We start from the raw sequence: 22,442 nt of genomic DNA on the forward strand, positions 1-22,442 counted from the left end.
TTACATTAGCATAACTGTGAAACTACAGCAATAAATTACTATGACTCATTTTTTTAACACATCATGCATAAACCAAAAAAAACAGAGCTATGTTTTAGAAACAACGAGATATCACAATTTAGCACATTAATCTCAACAATGGTGGCAATATTTATTTTTTATTATTATTATTCATGCAGCAGTGCATGCTGGGAGTTTTATATTATCCTGGAACCCAGCATGCATTGCGACATTCTTTTCACCATTGTTGAGATTCATATGCTGATTGTTGATATCTGTGTGTGTCTGAACCAAGCAGGAGTAAAATAAAATTGAATGCATTATGATTGTTATTTTTCAGAAGACCTGATTACAGAAATAATGATTTCATTTTGTAGATACACAGATATATTCTAAATATGAAATACCCATAATTTCAATGAATATATACAGGAAAAATCTGAAAATCAGACATGTCCAAGATGATTATGACATCATCACAAAAGAATAAAAACACCTGATCATCTTCCTCTTGACTTTTTCTTGCCATATCAAATGTGTTTTATAAACACACAGTTACAGCAGTCAGAGAGAGATGAATGGTAAGAAGTCAAGGGACAAGAGACCAACTAAAGCAAATACTGATCTTCATCATGGTGACAACAAACTTTATTATTAACTAAATCTCTGTTAATTCTCAACAAGAACTTTTGTACATGTATGAAATAAATAATCGTAAACTGGTTTCACACTCAGTGTTGCTGGAAGTCAGTTGTAGTTCTTGTGTTTCTGTTCTTGTTTCTCTGTCCTTCAGTGATTCTGCTTATCAGGTGTTCATCAGTTTCTCAATTCACTCTCTTCTTTTCATTCACTCTGTCAAGGGGACTATATTAGTGAACTAATGTAGGGAATAGTGAATGAGGGTATAGGGTGTGATTGGGAAAACAGCCTCTGAGTGTCGACTTTGAGCACTGTTAATTCACAGTATATTCCTGTAGGCTAGTTTTGTTTTCTACGGTATATTACTGTTTTAATGGAAAAGGGTATGATACTGTCTGAATTACGCCTTTTTTTACAGCAAGGGTTAACAGTGTACACTGTTAGACCTTACCGTTTTTTTTTACAGTAAAATACTGGCAACACTGTTGCCAGTAATTTACTGTTAATTGTGCAGTTCTTTACTGTAATCTACAGTATGTTACTGTAAAATGCACTAAAACTCGAGTTAACTAATTTCACTTGCAGAAACCTTAAATTGACCAACTGTCATTTACATGTATTAAACTAAAATGTATAATGCATTAATAACGTGAGCAAAGTATTACTGTGAACTTATTTCATTTGAAACCACAACAAAACTTTTGTAAATAAAGAGATTTCCACTGGACCAGCAACTACACAGTCACCGCCTGTTAAATAAAGCAACATGCAGCATATCATCAATGTTTGTAGATCTTCTCCTGGACTGAAGCACAGGCTCTACTCTTCAGCACAATGGTGACCCAAAAAACGAAATTTTACAGTAAACTACTGGCAACAGTGTTGCCAGTATAAACCTGTTTTATAACTTACAGTTTATTACTGTTAAAATACATTTTGTGGGTGTGTCTTTTTATCTTACACTGTTAACCCTTTCAACACCACAGGGAAATCCACACTACAAAGAGTAAAAAGTAACATTGAGACAGTGTTGCAGTGAGATAATTAAGAGAATATGTAAGTGATTGTGAGCATTAGTGATGAACACCTGCTGTTAATAAGCAGAATCACTGAAGAAAAGAGAAACACAAGAACAGAAAATAGAGAAACACAATAACTACGACTGACTTCCAGCTATTACACATTATTACACTTATTATTAACCAGTATGACTTTGTTTCTGTCATACAGAAATTGTTATTGAAAATGTTTGTTTGAAGTTACCATTATAGAGATCAGTGTTTGCTTTAGTTTGGATGCTGATGCTAAAACATTAGTTTTTCTGTTGCTGCTTGAGCTGTGTTTTTGCAAGTCACATTTGTGCGCACACAGTTTATGAATGATTGTGGTTGTAATGCTTATGATGACAAAATCATCATATTGCCTGTTCATTCACTAAGGAATTAATTCTTATTCATTCAGAGTTTTATCCTCGATCAAAAGTGTTACATTACCACTACTGTGAAACTACAGCAATAAATGACTATGACTCATTTTTTTAACACATCATGCATAAACCAAAAAAAACAGAGCTACACTATATTTTAGAAACACAGAGATATCACAATTTAGCACATTAATCTCAACAATGGTGGCAATATTTCTTTTTTTTTTTTTATTATTCATGCAGCAGTGCATGCTGGGAGTTTTATATTATCCTGGAACCCAGCATGCATTGCGACATGAAACTTTTCACCATTGTTGAGATGCATGTGCTGATTGTTGATATCTGTGTGTCTGAACCAAACAGGAGTAAAATAAAATTGAATGCACTATATGATTGTTATTTTTCAGAAGACCTGATTATAGAAATATTGATTTCATTTTGTAGATACACAGATTTATGCTTAATATGACATACCCATAATTTCAATTAATATATACAGGAAAAATCTGAAAATCAGAATCAGATAGTCCAAGATGATTGTGACATCATCACAAAAGAACAAAAACACCTGATCTACTACCTCTTGACTTTTTCTTGCCATATCAAATGTGTTTTATAAACTCACTGTTACAGCAGTCAGAGAGAGATAAAAGATAAGAAGTCAAGGGACAAGAGACCAACTAAAGCAAATACTGATCTCCATCATGGTGACAACACATTTTATTATTAACTAAATCTCTGTTAATTCTCAACAATAACTTTTGTACATGTATGAAAGAAATAATCGTAAACTGGTTTGTAAACTGGTTTCACACTCAGTGTTACTGGAAGTCAGTTGTAGTTCTTGTGTTTCTCTTTTTTCTGTTCTTTTTTCTCTGTCCTTCAGTGATTCTGCTTATCAGGTGTTCATCAGTTTCTCAATTCACTCTCTTCTTTTCATTCACTCTGTCAAGTGGACTATATTAGTGAACTAATGTAGGGAATAGTGAATGAGGGTATAGGGTGTGATTGTGAAAACAGCCTCTGAGTGTTGATTTGGAGCACTGTTCATTTACAGTATATTCCTGTAGGCTATTTTTGTTTTCTACGGTATATTACTGTTTTAATGGAAAATGGTATGATACTGTCTGAATTACGGCTTTTTTTACAGCAAGGGTTAACAGTGTATGTTACTTGTCACTTGTCTTGTCACTTTATATTGTATGTGTACTGGAAGCTACTGTCACCAAGACAAATTCCTCGTATGCGCAAGCATACTTGGCAATAAAGCTCTTTCTGATTCTGATTCTGATTCTCACTGTATTTACAATTGCATAAATAAAGCTATGAGATCGTTACAATTATAATATATTATAAAATATAAAAATAATAGATCACAATACTGTAGTTTATAGCCTAGGCTACTATATTTTAATCAAATAAATGCAGGCTGGGGGAGCGCATGAGACTTATTTCAAAAACATTAAAAAATCCAACTGACACACACACACACACACACACACACACACACACAAGTTTCAAGTTTTGAAAAAAATACAACAACAAACAGTAATATTGTAAAGTCTTATAACAATTGAATTTATAATTATATAGGATTATGTAAGTGTTCACAAAATTCAGGGTTCAATCGCTTTCTGTTGTTGCATTGAGACTCTGGTAGGGCTTTATTTTGAAATTCTAGTCAGCAAAATAGAGGGAAAACAAACAATATTGACCATATTGTTTATAAAATGTTACTCACCATGTTAATTTATTGTTCATTTGACTGTTTCGTTCCGTTCGCCTTACATACTTGATCATCGTGAGGTAAACACCTACGCCAATAGGAGGCGCTTAATGACAGTGACGTGCGCCAATAGCAGCTGCACTGTAAAGAGGTTGCTGTAAATTTTACAGTAACTTACTGGCAGCTGGATGCCAGTAAGTTACTGTAAAATGTTTTACAGTATTATTACTGTATTTTCACTTACAGTATACTGTACCATTTACTGTAATTGCATTTACAGTATTATTACTGTATTTTCACTTACAGTATACTGTATCATTTACTGTACTTGCATTTACAGTATTATTACCGTATTTTCATTTACAGTATTAGTATTGTTTTTTGTTTGTTTTTTTCATTTAAATTTTCTTTTTTTAATTTATGTTTACCCCACCCCCCAAAAAATCACAATAACTCACAAACATTTGTCCTTATAATATTCTTTTTAATCGTTGAACATTTTGTTTTAGAAGTACAAATTACAAATCTTGACCTTTAGGAGCCACTAGCTGAAGAAAAAAAAAGGCAACATCTCCAAAGTCCATAGAATTAATCTCCTGGTGACCATTTATATCTGTAGCATGGCAAAAACGTACACACACTGAAAAGCAAAACAGGCCTTAAAACAATAAAATACAGTCAAAGTCAGTGTTGTGTTGTTACATTTCAGTAATTTTGCCAGTCAAAGTTGACAACCTCTCTGATGAGAAACACTGAGGGTTTCAGGCTGATGCTTTTCTTTGGACCTTTCCAGATTTCCATCTGATCTGTGCCTTTGGTGTTTGGTGCCATCAGGGTTGACTCTCAGAATGAACCTGCAAACACAAGCAGGGAAAAAATATATAATTTTTTCAGACCGGTGTTGGCAGAATTTTCCCTAACCCTCAAACTTGATGCTGCATGTACTTTGGCGTTAATAAAAGCACTACATCTGATTCTGAATCCACCTACAGTAGTGGTGGGGGAAAAATCGATTCTGTTCAGTGTCGTGATATTTTGCGCACGCAATTATATTGATACAGTAGCGCAAAGTATTCCAATATAGGTTATAAGGCTGTGACGGTGGCAGTTTTTTTTACCACTGCGGTGGTAATGGACCAACTACCTGCAGTGGTTGGGGGGTTATTATGAAAATTGAAATAAAAAAATGTAGTTTATTCGAGCAAAAAAGTCTTTATTTGAGCAATTCCGTCAAAGAAGCAACACAAAGCCTGTAAAGCATTCAAATACATATCAGTAAATATTAGAAACTTACATAATAGAAAAGTTAAATCTATATAAAAAAAAAAAAACTTTCGTTTAATACTTCCACACAAAGACACGTGATTCCACATGAAGCCATACCGCTCTGTGCTTTGAGAGGGATGACACGAGGAGGAAAGAGACCATCGATCTATTTTCTGATATCTTCATGTTTTCTACTTGTTGTAAAAGGTATGAAAAGTGAATTTAATCTTCCACAAGGGCAAGACTTTTAAGCTATGTTTGAAATTGCGCTGCCAAAGAGAGCGAAACTAAAAATCAAATAAACTTGACGCGCCGTACATGTCTAATAACAAGCAAAAACTGTGTTGAAATGAATCTGACGTGCAAGTAAAAATGTAGGCTATCTGTCCTACAACGTTTTTCTACTTTACCACAGTAAAGAATGTGAATGTAATAGGCCTAAATAAAAGCGAACCAAGGAAGAAACGTTTATAATCCCCTTCGAAAATCGAGACGTAAGTGAAGATTTTGGGAAAAAAACAAGGTATTAAATGCAGGGATGAGTCACAATTTTTGGATATTCGATTAGTTTATTTAATTATAGAATTATAGTATATCGAATAGGTTGTGTAATTATTCTCTAAAATAAAATCTCCATGTTTTTGGTGCTAATGCGGTGGTGACGCGTTCATATAATTACGTTCTGTAATAAGGTCCTGTGTCCTGAATGTTCAAGGACAAAGTTTTTGCACTAGCCTCCAGTAAATGTGTAGAAGATGTTCACAGATTTAATGTGACATTTGTAGTGAGTTGAGCAGTCTTATTTTTTGTAATGTCTTTGAATAATATGGGGGACATGAATCGCAATATATCGCAGAATCGAATCGCAATACTTGCAGTATCGCAATGTTAGGAAGCGCAATAATATTGAATTGTGGCCCAAATATCGCAATACTATCGAATCATCAAATTTTTGCCAATTTCCACCCCTAACCTACAGGGATGGTATTACCCCATAATACATTACATTAAAATCATTAAAGCTTCATTCTTTTTCAATATTCCTGTAGCTTAGATTTCCAGGGAATGGATAATTTAAATTAAACTTAATACAATGTAAGTTGCTTTGGATAAAAGTGACTTCCAAATGCATGCATGTAAATGTAATGTAATGTAAAAAAATATATATATATATATATATATATATATATATATATATATATATATATTGGTTTACCTGATTCTGCATTCGACAAAATAGACAGCTAATGCTGAAGAGTCGTCTGTTAGCAGTTGTAACTGGATGATGATTCTGCCCTTCATTGTCAGCATCCATGTTTTTGCTTTGAGAACAGACTCTCCTGAAACAGATAAAGTCACAGCAGCCTTTTAGTGTTATAGTTTACAGAAAAAAAAACTAAAATACAATAACAGAACTTATTACTAACAACAATAACATGTGGGGTGAAGATGAGGTAAGATATAATGTTGTATGGTGTTTATAGTTTTTAATCAATTAAACAACATTAAAAATATTAGTTAGCAAAACTTTGCTATATTGATAATGGTATATTGCTAACCCTTTCCTCCTCCTTCTCCTCTTCCTCCTCCAACGTCAACCCGTTCTGTGTATTAGTGGAGAGCGTCAGCAGTGATGTACAGTCCGGAGGGAATGGCCGCTGCAAATTCAAAATAAAGAACAGAAAAGAACATGTTTGCCTGCTTAACTAATGCATACTTCAGCTAATTTAGTTGATGTCATCTTACTCACCTGTAGATGTTATCACCATTACGAAGGCAATCACAAAAAAGACTCCAAAATACACCTCCGACATTTCAGACGACATAATTCAGACCACAAACTTGAAAATAAAACAAAAGATGAAATTAACAATGGTGTTGGATAAAGGGTTAGTTTACTCAAAATTGTAAATTCTGTCACCATTTACTCACCCTCAACTTGTTCATAACTTCCATTAAATTATTTAATGTGCTGTATACAAAAGAAGATATTTTAAAGAACATGAGCAACCAAACAGTTACTGGTCCCCATTGACATCCAAAGTATTTTTTCTATTATAGAAGTCCATGCGGACCAGCCACTATTTACCAACATTATTCAAAATATCTTATTTTATATCTTAATAATATCTTATTTTACATAAATGTTCAGACGAAAGAACTTCATGCAGGTTTAGAACACGTTGTGGGCGAGTAAATGATGACATACATAATTTTCTGTTTAAGGTGTACTACGTTATCCCTTTAACTAAGTTTTACTCAGTACGCTGTACATCTGCCAAAAAGTTGTGAAAGAGGAGACAGAACATACCAACGTTATTATGCTTCTCTGTTTAATAAGTTTACTTCGGCTAATTTAGGTGAAGGTGACCATAACGTTACATACCAGTTGATGTTATCACAATGAAAAGGCTCCAACACACTCCATCGTTGCAGATGGCATTATCCAGATCACAAACCTGAAAATAAATCATATAGGCCTACGTGAAAATATTGTTTAAAACCCGCACTTTAACAAGGGTTTCGTCTATCTCACTTTAACGTTACCTCAGTATTTCACGTTGAGTTCGCTGTTAGCTCGGTTAACGTTACCGTCGACTCCGCCCGCCTGATGAGCTAACTTGCGTTAAAGAGGCAGAGGAACACACAACCATTATTTTTTATAGTTTTAACTAAAGAATATTTCGGCTAATATAGGTGAACTTAACTTACTCACCAGTTAATATTATCACCGTGACAGCGACCCGGCCGACAGTCAGGAAAAAAGACAGTAATAAAGGCACCAAAAAAACATTCTGACGACAGTCAGGAAAAAAAGACACTAAAACCATTCAGACGAAAACAAAACGATACATCATGTTAGTTTGCTGTTAACATAAGTAAAAACATTTGAAAATGTTTATTTTACATAAAATAGAAATTATATACTAACCTTTTTGGTGAGTTACATGATCTTTTGTCCGTGCATTAACTGCCACTTCACCCCTCAAAAAAACACTTGAAAAGAAATCCCTCTTGCCATTGGTCAGTTTTTCGCGGGCAAGTTCACTACTGTAAATTGATTTACAGTAGTGAAGAATTACAGTAGTGACCCTATATTTTCCCATAATCCTTTGCTGTTTACAGTAACATACTGTATACATATTTTACAGTATCTTACTGTACATATTACAGTAAAATACTGTTCAAATTACAGAAATCCGTTACAGTGTGCAGAGCAGAAGCAATGTGGGAAATGCCGACTGTTTTAAGGAATAAACGCAGACTTTTTTGTTCTTATCGTGTTCAACACAATCTACACTCGATCGCGCGAGGATCTCCATCGTAAAAAATCGCAGCTTGAATTTTTTTTTAGTTACCGTCGACGTGAAAGACAGGTCCAGTCTGTGTTATAAAATGCTGCCGAGCGCCCTTTACTATTGTCATTGAGTGCGGACAGGCAGGAACTCACCCATTGATCGCTAGACGGATTGGCACATCTGGCTGGGCATACTCGCAGCGCGACGATCTTTTTGCCTTTTTTTTTAATACTACATTTAAATAGTCCAAGTAATGGATACTGTACAACAGTGGTCATATGTTTATTTTGTGTCACATGACACCTATTGGTGTTGCCTATGAACAGTATACACTGAATACACTGTGACAGAGGCAAAAAATATATATATAGAATAATAATAACAACAATAATGATTATGACCACGCATGCAAAACAGAGAGAGAGAAAAGACTACATTCTATAAGAATAATTAGCCTACACAATGCCCACTGTTACCAGTGTTATGTTCCCAATTCATGTTCTAGGGGCAAAAGGGAAAGTCACTTTAAAGCAAAAAATGAACAGCGACAAAGAAAAGTGAACCTATACTGAGTCCCAGCACACAATCCACAAAGTAAGATTTCCAATACATTTATTTACAATAAGTGATAAATACAGTGCAAAAAGAATCCTAAACAAACAGCTCCAAAAGAAAAAGAAATGAAGCGTGTTCTTCAGGAGCAGGTAAAGCCAAAACAAACAAAAGATCACTAGCCGGTAGAAGGACAACCTAATTAACCTACAACAATAAACAACACAACTCTTACCTTACTTCCTAACTAACAAAAAACAAACAAAAAAAAAACAAAACAAACAGGAGAAAAGAAAAATGGCACCCACTCCCTACTGCTCCAACACTCAACAACGGGCAAGCAATTCAAAGCTGTACACTACAGCCACAAGACATTTAAGTTGACCTCGGTTTAAGCTTAACACATCAAAGCTGCCACTACAGCCGTAACAACACATTTAAGCTTCACATACACCAACAAGAGCAACACTCCAAGTCTGGTAACACAACAGTCTCGGGCTCTTGGGAGAAGAACTCTCTCCCAGTCTCAGGCTCTTGGGAGAAGAACTCTCTCCCGGTCTCTCTCTCTCCGGCTCTGCTTGAATACTGGATCCTCTTGCCATTGATGAGGAACAGCTGGTAGGTCCCATCACCTAGATGAGGACAGGGAGGAGCACAGGAAATTGGACAAACCATACAACAAAACTACAACTCCCAGCAGGCCGTTGGGTCCATTGGCAGCACACACACTCAATAAATCAATGAGTGACACTTACACATTATAAAACACAAATGCATACGCCCTGGGACGCAACACCAGTCAAATTAAATCATTAAAGGAAAATCCATCTTTCCAGTGCATACACAGAAAGCGGCATCAGATCTGGCATTCATATATTTTCATATATTCATATATTATACCTATGTTACTTGTCACTTGTCTTGTCACTTTATATTGTATGTGTACTGGAAGCTACTGTCACCAAGACAAATTCCTCGTATGCGCAAGCATACTTGGCAATAAAGCTCTTTCTGATTCTGATTTTCACTGTATTTACAATTGCATAAATAAAGCTATGAGATCGTTACAATTATAATATATTATAAAATATAAAAATAATAGATCACAATACTGTAGTTTATAGCCTAGGCTACTATATTTTAATCAAATAAATGCAGGCTGGGGGAGCGCATGAGACTTATTTCAAAAACATTAAAAAATCCAACTGACACACACACACACACACACACACACACACACACACACAAGTTTCAAGTTTTGAAAAAAATACAACAACAAACAGTAATATTGTAAAGTCTTATAACAATTGAATTTATAATTATATAGGATTATGTCACTGTTCACAAAATTCAGGGTTCAATCGCTTTCTGTTGTTGCATTGAGACTCTGGTAGGGCTTTATTTTGAAATTCTAGTCAGCAAAATAGAGGGAAAACAAACAATATTGACAATATTGTTTATAAAATGTTACTCACCATGTTAATTTATTGTTCATTTGACTGTTTCGTTCCGTTCGCCTTACATACTTGATCATCGTGAGGTAAACATTACCTACGCCAATAGGAGGCGCTTAATGACAGTGACGTGCGCCAATAGCAGCTGCAGAGCAGAAGCAATGTGGGAAATGCCGACTGTTTTAAGGAATAAACGCAGAATTTTTTGTTCTTATCGTGTTCAACACAATCTACACTCGATCGCGCGATGATCTCCATCGTAAAAAATCGCAGCTTGAATTTTTTTTTAGTTACCGTCGAAGTGAAAGACAGGTCCAGTCTGTGGTATAAATGGCTGCCGAGCGCCCTTTACTATTGTCGTTGAGTGCGGACAGGCAGGAACTCACCCATTGATCGCTAGACGGATCGGCAGATCTGGCTGGGCATACTCCCATCGCAGCGCGACGATCTTTTTGGCTTTTTTTTTTTTTTAATTACTACATTTAAATAGTCCAAGTAATGGATACTGTACAACAGTGGTCATATGTTTATTTTGTGTCACATGACACCTATTGGTGTTGCCTATGAACAGTATACACTGAATACACTGTGACAGAGGCAAAAAATATATATATAGAATAATAATAACAACAATAATGATTATGACCACGCATGCAAAACAGAGAGAGAGAAAAGACTACATTCTATAAGAATAATTAGCCTACACAATGCCCACTGTTACCAGTGTTATGTTCCCAATTCATGTTCTAGGGGCAAAAGGGAAAGTCACTTTAAAGCAAAAAATGAACAGCGACAAAGAAAAGTGAACCTATACTGAGTCCCAGCACACAATCCACAAAGTAAGATTTCCAATACATTTATTTACAATAAGTGATAAATACAGTGCAAAAAGAATCCTAAACAAACAGCTCCAAAAGAAAAAGAAATGAAGCGTGTTCTTCAGGAGCAGGTAAAGCCAAAACAAACAAAAGATCACTAGCCGGTAGAAGGACAACCTAATTAACCTACAACAATAAACAACACAACTCTTACCTTACTTCCTAACTAACAAAAAACAAACAAAAAAAAAACAAAACAAACAGGAGAAAAGAAAAATGGCACCCACTCCCTACTGCTCCAACACTCAACAACGGGCAAGCAATTCAAAGCTGTACACTACAGCCACAAGACATTTAAGTTGACCTCGGTTTAAGCTTAACACATCAAAGCTGCCACTACAGCCGTAACAACACATTTAAGCTTCACATACACCAACAAGAGCAACACTCCAAGTCTGGTAACACAACAGTCTCGGGCTCTTGGGAGAAGAACTCTCTCCCAGTCTCAGGCTCTTGGGAGAAGAACTCTCTCCCGGTCTCTCTCTCTCCGGCTCTGCTTGAATACTGGATCCTCTTGCCATTGATGAGGAACAGCTGGTAGGTCCCATCACCTAGATGAGGACAGGGAGGAGCACAGGAAATTGGACAAACCATACAACAAAACTACAACTCCCAGCAGGCCGTTGGGTCCATTGGCAGCACACACACTCAATAAATCAATGAGTGACACTTACACATTATAAAACACAAATGCATACGCCCTGGGACGCAACACCAGTCAAATTAAATCATTAAAGGAAAATCCATCTTTCCAGTGCATACACAGAAAGCGGCATCAGATCTGGCATTCATATATTTTCATATATTCATATATTATACCTATGTTACTTGTCACTTGTCTTGTCACTTTATATTGTATGTGTACTGGAAGCTACTGTCACCAAGACAAATTCCTCGTATGCGCAAGCATACTTGGCAATAAAGCTCTTTCTGATTCTGATTTTCACTGTATTTACAATTGCATAAATAAAGCTATGAGATCGTTACAATTATAATATATTATAAAATATAAAAATAATAGATCACAATACTGTAGTTTATAGCCTAGGCTACTATATTTTAATCAAATAAATGCAGGCTGGGGGAGCGCATGAGACTTATTTCAAAAACATTAAAAAATCCAACTGACACACACACACACACACACACACACACACACACACACAAGTTTCAAGTTTTGAAAAAAATACAACAACAAACAGTAATATTGTAAAGTCTTATAACAATTGAATTTATAATTATATAGGATTATGTCACTGTTCACAAAATTCAGGGTTCAATCGCTTTCTGTTGTTGCATTGAGACTCTGGTAGGGCTTTATTTTGAAATTCTAGTCAGCAAAATAGAGGGAAAACAAACAATATTGACAATATTGTTTATAAAATGTTACTCACCATGTTAATTTATTGTTCATTTGACTGTTTCGTTCCGTTCGCCTTACATACTTGATCATCGTGAGGTAAACATTACCTACGCCAATAGGAGGCGCTTAATGACAGTGACGTGCGCCAATAGCAGCTGCAGAGCAGAAGCAATGTGGGAAATGCCGACTGTTTTAAGGAATAAACGCAGAATTTTTTGTTCTTATCGTGTTCAACACAATCTACACTCGATCGCGCGATGATCTCCATCGTAAAAAATCGCAGCTTGAATTTTTTTTTAGTTACCGTCGAAGTGAAAGACAGGTCCAGTCTGTGGTATAAATGGCTGCCGAGCGCCCTTTACTATTGTCGTTGAGTGCGGACAGGCAGGAACTCACCCATTGATCGCTAGACGGATCGGCAGATCTGGCTGGGCATACTCCCATCGCAGCGCGACGATCTTTTTGGCTTTTTTTTTTTTTTAATTACTACATTTAAATAGTCCAAGTAATGGATACTGTACAACAGTGGTCATATGTTTATTTTGTGTCACATGACACCTATTGGTGTTGCCTATGAACAGTATACACTGAATACACTGTGACAGAGGCAAAAAATATATATATAGAATAATAATAACAACAATAATGATTATGACCACGCATGCAAAACAGAGAGAGAGAAAAGACTACATTCTATAAGAATAATTAGCCTACACAATGCCCACTGTTACCAGTGTTATGTTCCCAATTCATGTTCTAGGGGCAAAAGGGAAAGTCACTTTAAAGCAAAAAATGAACAGCGACAAAGAAAAGTGAACCTATACTGAGTCCCAGCACACAATCCACAAAGTAAGATTTCCAATACATTTATTTACAATAAGTGATAAATACAGTGCAAAAAGAATCCTAAACAAACAGCTCCAAAAGAAAAAGAAATGAAGCGTGTTCTTCAGGAGCAGGTAAAGCCAAAACAAACAAAAGATCACTAGCCGGTAGAAGGACAACCTAATTAACCTACAACAATAAACAACACAACTCTTACCTTACTTCCTAACTAACAAAAAACAAACAAAAAAAAAACAAAACAAACAGGAGAAAAGAAAAATGGCACCCACTCCCTACTGCTCCAACACTCAACAACGGGCAAGCAATTCAAAGCTGTACACTACAGCCACAAGACATTTAAGTTGACCTCGGTTTAAGCTTAACACATCAAAGCTGCCACTACAGCCGTAACAACACATTTAAGCTTCACATACACCAACAAGAGCAACACTCCAAGTCTGGTAACACAACAGTCTCGGGCTCTTGGGAGAAGAACTCTCTCCCAGTCTCAGGCTCTTGGGAGAAGAACTCTCTCCCGGTCTCTCTCTCTCCGGCTCTGCTTGAATACTGGATCCTCTTGCCATTGATGAGGAACAGCTGGTAGGTCCCATCACCTAGATGAGGACAGGGAGGAGCACAGGAAATTGGACAAACCATACAACAAAACTACAACTCCCAGCAGGCCGTTGGGTCCATTGGCAGCACACACACTCAATAAATCAATGAGTGACACTTACACATTATAAAACACAAATGCATACGCCCTGGGACGCAACACCAGTCAAATTAAATCATTAAAGGAAAATCCATCTTTCCAGTGCATACACAGAAAGCGGCATCAGATCTGGCATTCATATATTTTCATATATTCATATATTATACCTATGTTACTTGTCACTTGTCTTGTCACTTTATATTGTATGTGTACTGGAAGCTACTGTCACCAAGACAAATTCCTCGTATGCGCAAGCATACTTGGCAATAAAGCTCTTTCTGATTCTGATTTTCACTGTATTTACAATTGCATAAATAAAGCTATGAGATCGTTACAATTATAATATATTATAAAATATAAAAATAATAGATCACAATACTGTAGTTTATAGCCTAGGCTACTATATTTTAATCAAATAAATGCAGGCTGGGGGAGCGCATGAGACTTATTTCAAAAACATTAAAAAATCCAACTGACACACACACACACACACACACAAGTTTCAAGTTTTGAAAAAAATACAACAACAAACAGTAATATTGTAAAGTCTTATAACAATTGAATTTATAATTATATAGGATTATGTCACTGTTCACAAAATTCAGGGTTCAATCGCTTTCTGTTGTTGCATTGAGACTCTGGTAGGGCTTTATTTTGAAATTCTAGTCAGCAAAATAGAGGGAAAACAAACAATATTGACAATATTGTTTATAAAATGTTACTCACCATGTTAATTTATTGTTCATTTGACTGTTTCGTTCCGTTCGCCTTACATACTTGATCATCGTGAGGTAAACATTACCTACGCCAATAGGAGGCGCTTAATGACAGTGACGTGCGCCAATAGCAGCTGCAGAGCAGAAGCAATGTGGGAAATGCCGACTGTTTTAAGGAATAAACGCAGAATTTTTTGTTCTTATCGTGTTCAACACAATCTACACTCGATCGCGCGATGATCTCCATCGTAAAAAATCGCAGCTTGAATTTTTTTTAGTTACCGTCGAAGTGAAAGACAGGTCCAGTCTGTGGTATAAATGGCTGCCGAGCGCCCTTTACTATCGTCGTTGAGTGCGGACAGGCAGGAACTCACCCATTGATCGCTAGACGGATCGGCAGATCTGGCTGGGCATACTCCCATCGCAGCGCGACGATCTTTTTGGCTTTTTTTTTTTTTTAATACTACATTTAAATAGTCCAAGTAATGGATACTGTACAACAGTGGTCATATGTTTATTTTGTGTCACATGACACCTATTGGTGTTGCCTATGAACAGTATACACTGAATACACTGTGACAGAGGCAAAAAATATATATATAGAATAATAATAACAACAATAATGATTATGACCACGCATGCAAAACAGAGAGAGAGAAAAGACTACATTCTATAAGAATAATTAGCCTACACAATGCCCACTGTTACCAGTGTTATGTTCCCAATTCATGTTCTAGGGGCAAAAGGGAAAGTCACTTTAAAGCAAAAAATGAACAGCGACAAAGAAAAGTGAACCTATACTGAGTCCCAGCACACAATCCACAAAGTAAGATTTCCAATACATTTATTTACAATAAGTGATAAATACAGTGCAAAAAGAATCCTAAACAAACAGCTCCAAAAGAAAAAGAAATGAAGCGTGTTCTTCAGGAGCAGGTAAAGCCAAAACAAACAAAAGATCACTAGCCGGTAGAAGGACAACCTAATTAACCTACAACAATAAACAACACAACTCTTACCTTACTTCCTAACTAACAAAAAACAAAAAAAAAAAAACAAAACAAACAGGAGAAAAGAAAAATGGCACCCACTCCCTACTGCTCCAACACTCAACAACGGGCAAGCAATTCAAAGCTGTACACTACAGCCACAAGACATTTAAGTTGACCTCGGTTTAAGCTTAACACATCAAAGCTGCCACTACAGCCGTAACAACACATTTAAGCTTCACATACACCAACAAGAGCAACACTCCAAGTCTGGTAACACAACAGTCTCGGGCTCTTGGGAGAAGAACTCTCTCCCAGTCTCAGGCTCTTGGGAGAAGAACTCTCTCCCGGTCTCTCTCTCTCCGGCTCTGCTTGAATACTGGATCCTCTTGCCATTGATGAGGAACAGCTGGTAGGTCCCATCACCTAGATGAGGACAGGGAGGAGCACAGGAAATTGGACAAACCATACAACAAAACTACAACTCCCAGCAGGCCGTTGGGTCCATTGGCAGCACACACACTCAATAAATCAATGAGTGACACTTACACATTATAAAACACAAATGCATACGCCCTGGGACGCAACACCAGTCAAATTAAATCATTAAAGGAAAATCCATCTTTCCAGTGCATACACAGAAAGCGGCATCAGATCTGGCATTCATATATTTTCATATATTCATATATTATACCTATGTTACTTGTCACTTGTCTTGTCACTTTATATTGTATGTGTACTGGAAGCTACTGTCACCAAGACAAATTCCTCGTATGCGCAAGCATACTTGGCAATAAAGCTCTTTCTGATTCTGATTTTCACTGTATTTACAATTGCATAAATAAAGCTATGAGATCGTTACAATTATAATATATTATAAAATATAAAAATAATAGATCACAATACTGTAGTTTATAGCCTAGGCTACTATATTTTAATCAAATAAATGCAGGCTGGGGGAGCGCATGAGACTTATTTCAAAAACATTAAAAAATCCAACTGACACACACACACACACACACACACACACACACACACACAAGTTTCAAGTTTTGAAAAAAATACAACAACAAACAGTAATATTGTAAAGTCTTATAACAATTGAATTTATAATTATATAGGATTATGTCACTGTTCACAAAATTCAGGGTTCAATCGCTTTCTGTTGTTGCATTGAGACTCTGGTAGGGCTTTATTTTGAAATTCTAGTCAGCAAAATAGAGGGAAAACAAACAATATTGACAATATTGTTTATAAAATGTTACTCACCATGTTAATTTATTGTTCATTTGACTGTTTCGTTCCGTTCGCCTTACATACTTGATCATCGTGAGGTAAACATTACCTACGCCAATAGGAGGCGCTTAATGACAGTGACGTGCGCCAATAGCAGCTGCAGAGCAGAAGCAATGTGGGAAATGCCGACTGTTTTAAGGAATAAACGCAGAATTTTTTGTTCTTATCGTGTTCAACACAATCTACACTCGATCGCGCGATGATCTCCATCGTAAAAAATCGCAGCTTGAATTTTTTTTTAGTTACCGTCGAAGTGAAAGACAGGTCCAGTCTGTGGTATAAATAGCTGCCGAGCGCCCTTTACTATCGTCGTTGAGTGCGGACAGGCAGGAACTCACCCATTGATCGCTAGACGGATCGGCAGATCTGGCTGGGCATACTCCCATCGCAGCGCGACGATCTTTTTGGCTTTTTTTTTTTTTTAATTACTACATTTAAATAGTCCAAGTAATGGATACTGTACAACAGTGGTCATATGTTTATTTTGTGTCACATGACACCTATTGGTGTTGCCTATGAACAGTATACACTGAATACACTGTGACAGAGGCAAAAAATATATATATAGAATAATAATAACAACAATAATGATTATGACCACGCATGCAAAACAGAGAGAGAGAAAAGACTACATTCTATAAGAATAATTAGCCTACACAATGCCCACTGTTACCAGTGTTATGTTCCCAATTCATGTTCTAGGGGCAAAAGGGAAAGTCACTTTAAAGCAAAAAATGAACAGCGACAAAGAAAAGTGAACCTATACTGAGTCCCAGCACACAATCCACAAAGTAAGATTTCCAATACATTTATTTACAATAAGTGATAAATACAGTGCAAAAAGAATCCTAAACAAACAGCTCCAAAAGAAAAAGAAATGAAGCGTGTTCTTCAGGAGCAGGTAAAGCCAAAACAAACAAAAGATCACTAGCCGGTAGAAGGACAACCTAATTAACCTACAACAATAAACAACACAACTCTTACCTTACTTCCTAACTAACAAAAAACAAACAAAAAAAAAACAAAACAAACAGGAGAAAAGAAAAATGGCACCCACTCCCTACTGCTCCAACACTCAACAACGGGCAAGCAATTCAAAGCTGTACACTACAGCCACAAGACATTTAAGTTGACCTCGGTTTAAGCTTAACACATCAAAGCTGCCACTACAGCCGTAACAACACATTTAAGCTTCACATACACCAACAAGAGCAACACTCCAAGTCTGGTAACACAACAGTCTCGGGCTCTTGGGAGAAGAACTCTCTCCCAGTCTCAGGCTCTTGGGAGAAGAACTCTCTCCCGGTCTCTCTCTCTCCGGCTCTGCTTGAATACTGGATCCTCTTGCCATTGATGAGGAACAGCTGGTAGGTCCCATCACCTAGATGAGGACAGGGAGGAGCACAGGAAATTGGACAAACCATACAACAAAACTACAACTCCCAGCAGGCCGTTGGGTCCATTGGCAGCACACACACTCAATAAATCAATGAGTGACACTTACACATTATAAAACACAAATGCATACGCCCTGGGACGCAACACCAGTCAAATTAAATCATTAAAGGAAAATCCATCTTTCCAGTGCATACACAGAAAGCGGCATCAGATCTGGCATTCATATATTTTCATATATTCATATATTATACCTATGTTACTTGTCACTTGTCTTGTCACTTTATATTGTATGTGTACTGGAAGCTACTGTCACCAAGACAAATTCCTCGTATGCGCAAGCATACTTGGCAATAAAGCTCTTTCTGATTCTGATTTTCACTGTATTTACAATTGCATAAATAAAGCTATGAGATCGTTACAATTATAATATATTATAAAATATAAAAATAATAGATCACAATACTGTAGTTTATAGCCTAGGCTACTATATTTTAATCAAATAAATGCAGGCTGGGGGAGCGCATGAGACTTATTTCAAAAACATTAAAAAATCCAACTGACACACACACACACACACACACACACACACACACACACAAGTTTCAAGTTTTGAAAAAAATACAACAACAAACAGTAATATTGTAAAGTCTTATAACAATTGAATTTATAATTATATAGGATTATGTCACTGTTCACAAAATTCAGGGTTCAATCGCTTTCTGTTGTTGCATTGAGACTCTGGTAGGGCTTTATTTTGAAATTCTAGTCAGCAAAATAGAGGGAAAACAAACAATATTGACAATATTGTTTATAAAATGTTACTCACCATGTTAATTTATTGTTCATTTGACTGTTTCGTTCCGTTCGCCTTACATACTTGATCATCGTGAGGTAAACATTACCTACGCCAATAGGAGGCGCTTAATGACAGTGACGTGCGCCAATAGCAGCTGCAGAGCAGAAGCAATGTGGGAAATGCCGACTGTTTTAAGGAATAAACGCAGAATTTTTTGTTCTTATCGTGTTCAACACAATCTACACTCGATCGCGCGATGATCTCCATCGTAAAAAATCGCAGCTTGAATTTTTTTTTAGTTACCGTCGAAGTGAAAGACAGGTCCAGTCTGTGGTATAAATGGCTGCCGAGCGCCCTTTACTATTGTCGTTGAGTGCGGACAGGCAGGAACTCACCCATTGATCGCTAGACGGATCGGCAGATCTGGCTGGGCATACTCCCATCGCAGCGCGACGATCTTTTTGGCTTTTTTTTTTTTTTAATTACTACATTTAAATAGTCCAAGTAATGGATACTGTACAACAGTGGTCATATGTTTATTTTGTGTCACATGACACCTATTGGTGTTGCCTATGAACAGTATACACTGAATACACTGTGACAGAGGCAAAAAATATATATATAGAATAATAATAACAACAATAATGATTATGACCACGCATGCAAAACAGAGAGAGAGAAAAGACTACATTCTATAAGAATAATTAGCCTACACAATGCCCACTGTTACCAGTGTTATGTTCCCAATTCATGTTCTAGGGGCAAAAGGGAAAGTCACTTTAAAGCAAAAAATGAACAGCGACAAAGAAAAGTGAACCTATACTGAGTCCCAGCACACAATCCACAAAGTAAGATTTCCAATACATTTATTTACAATAAGTGATAAATACAGTGCAAAAAGAATCCTAAACAAACAGCTCCAAAAGAAAAAGAAATGAAGCGTGTTCTTCAGGAGCAGGTAAAGCCAAAACAAACAAAAGATCACTAGCCGGTAGAAGGACAACCTAATTAACCTACAACAATAAACAACACAACTCTTACCTTACTTCCTAACTAACAAAAAACAAACAAAAAAAAAACAAAACAAACAGGAGAAAAGAAAAATGGCACCCACTCCCTACTGCTCCAACACTCAACAACGGGCAAGCAATTCAAAGCTGTACACTACAGCCACAAGACATTTAAGTTGACCTCGGTTTAAGCTTAACACATCAAAGCTGCCACTACAGCCGTAACAACACATTTAAGCTTCACATACACCAACAAGAGCAACACTCCAAGTCTGGTAACACAACAGTCTCGGGCTCTTGGGAGAAGAACTCTCTCCCAGTCTCAGGCTCTTGGGAGAAGAACTCTCTCCCGGTCTCTCTCTCTCCGGCTCTGCTTGAATACTGGATCCTCTTGCCATTGATGAGGAACAGCTGGTAGGTCCCATCACCTAGATGAGGACAGGGAGGAGCACAGGAAATTGGACAAACCATACAACAAAACTACAACTCCCAGCAGGCCGTTGGGTCCATTGGCAGCACACACACTCAATAAATCAATGAGTGACACTTACACATTATAAAACACAAATGCATACGCCCTGGGACGCAACACCAGTCAAATTAAATCATTAAAGGAAAATCCATCTTTCCAGTGCATACACAGAAAGCGGCATCAGATCTGGCATTCATATATTTTCATATATTCATATATTATACCTATGTTACTTGTCACTTGTCTTGTCACTTTATATTGTATGTGTACTGGAAGCTACTGTCACCAAGACAAATTCCTCGTATGCGCAAGCATACTTGGCAATAAAGCTCTTTCTGATTCTGATTTTCACTGTATTTACAATTGCATAAATAAAGCTATGAGATCGTTACAATTATAATATATTATAAAATATAAAAATAATAGATCACAATACTGTAGTTTATAGCCTAGGCTACTATATTTTAATCAAATAAATGCAGGCTGGGGGAGCGCATGAGACTTATTTCAAAAACATTAAAAAATCCAACTGACACACACACACACACACACACACACAAGTTTCAAGTTTTGAAAAAAATACAACAACAAACAGTAATATTGTAAAGTCTTATAACAATTGAATTTATAATTATATAGGATTATGTCACTGTTCACAAAATTCAGGGTTCAATCGCTTTCTGTTGTTGCATTGAGACTCTGGTAGGGCTTTATTTTGAAATTCTAGTCAGCAAAATAGAGGGAAAACAAACAATATTGACAATATTGTTTATAAAATGTTACTCACCATGTTAATTTATTGTTCATTTGACTGTTTCGTTCCGTTCGCCTTACATACTTGATCATCGTGAGGTAAACATTACCTACGCCAATAGGAGGCGCTTAATGACAGTGACGTGCGCCAATAGCAGCTGCAGAGCAGAAGCAATGTGGGAAATGCCGACTGTTTTAAGGAATAAACGCAGAATTTTTTGTTCTTATCGTGTTCAACACAATCTACACTCGATCGCGCGATGATCTCCATCGTAAAAAATCGCAGCTTGAATTTTTTTTTAGTTACCGTCGAAGTGAAAGACAGGTCCAGTCTGTGGTATAAATGGCTGCCGAGCGCCCTTTACTATTGTCGTTGAGTGCGGACAGGCAGGAACTCACCCATTGATCGCTAGACGGATCGGCAGATCTGGCTGGGCATACTCCCATCGCAGCGCGACGATCTTTTTGGCTTTTTTTTTTTTTTAATTACTACATTTAAATAGTCCAAGTAATGGATACTGTACAACAGTGGTCATATGTTTATTTTGTGTCACATGACACCTATTGGTGTTGCCTATGAACAGTATACACTGAATACACTGTGACAGAGGCAAAAAATATATATATAGAATAATAATAACAACAATAATGATTATGACCACGCATGCAAAACAGAGAGAGAGAAAAGACTACATTCTATAAGAATAATTAGCCTACACAATGCCCACTGTTACCAGTGTTATGTTCCCAATTCATGTTCTAGGGGCAAAAGGGAAAGTCACTTTAAAGCAAAAAATGAACAGCGACAAAGAAAAGTGAACCTATACTGAGTCCCAGCACACAATCCACAAAGTAAGATTTCCAATACA

The 22,442-nt window shown here is 36.7% G+C and overlaps 1 long non-coding RNA gene across 2 annotated transcripts; it reads right to left on the reverse strand.

The window, feature by feature from the left end:
* Nucleotides 1-4,254: 4,254 nt before the first annotated feature.
* Nucleotides 4,255-8,279, reverse strand: LOC309494883. 2 transcript variants are annotated; one of them, XR_014204466.1, is made up of 7 exons: nucleotides 7,774-8,279; nucleotides 7,605-7,673; nucleotides 7,444-7,516; nucleotides 6,808-6,898; nucleotides 6,617-6,715; nucleotides 6,274-6,397; nucleotides 4,255-4,645 (listed from the first exon to the last, which is right to left on the reverse strand). It is a non-coding gene; the product is annotated as an uncharacterized lncRNA (long non-coding RNA). The 2 variants fall into 2 exon arrangements; XR_014204467.1 differs by having other exon boundaries at nucleotides 7,605-7,677.
* Nucleotides 8,280-22,442: the final 14,163 nt, after the last annotated feature.

This window comes from Leuciscus leuciscus, assembly GCF_965113295.1.
Source record: "Leuciscus leuciscus genome assembly, chromosome: 1".
NCBI lineage: Eukaryota > Metazoa > Chordata > Actinopteri > Cypriniformes > Leuciscidae > Leuciscus > Leuciscus leuciscus.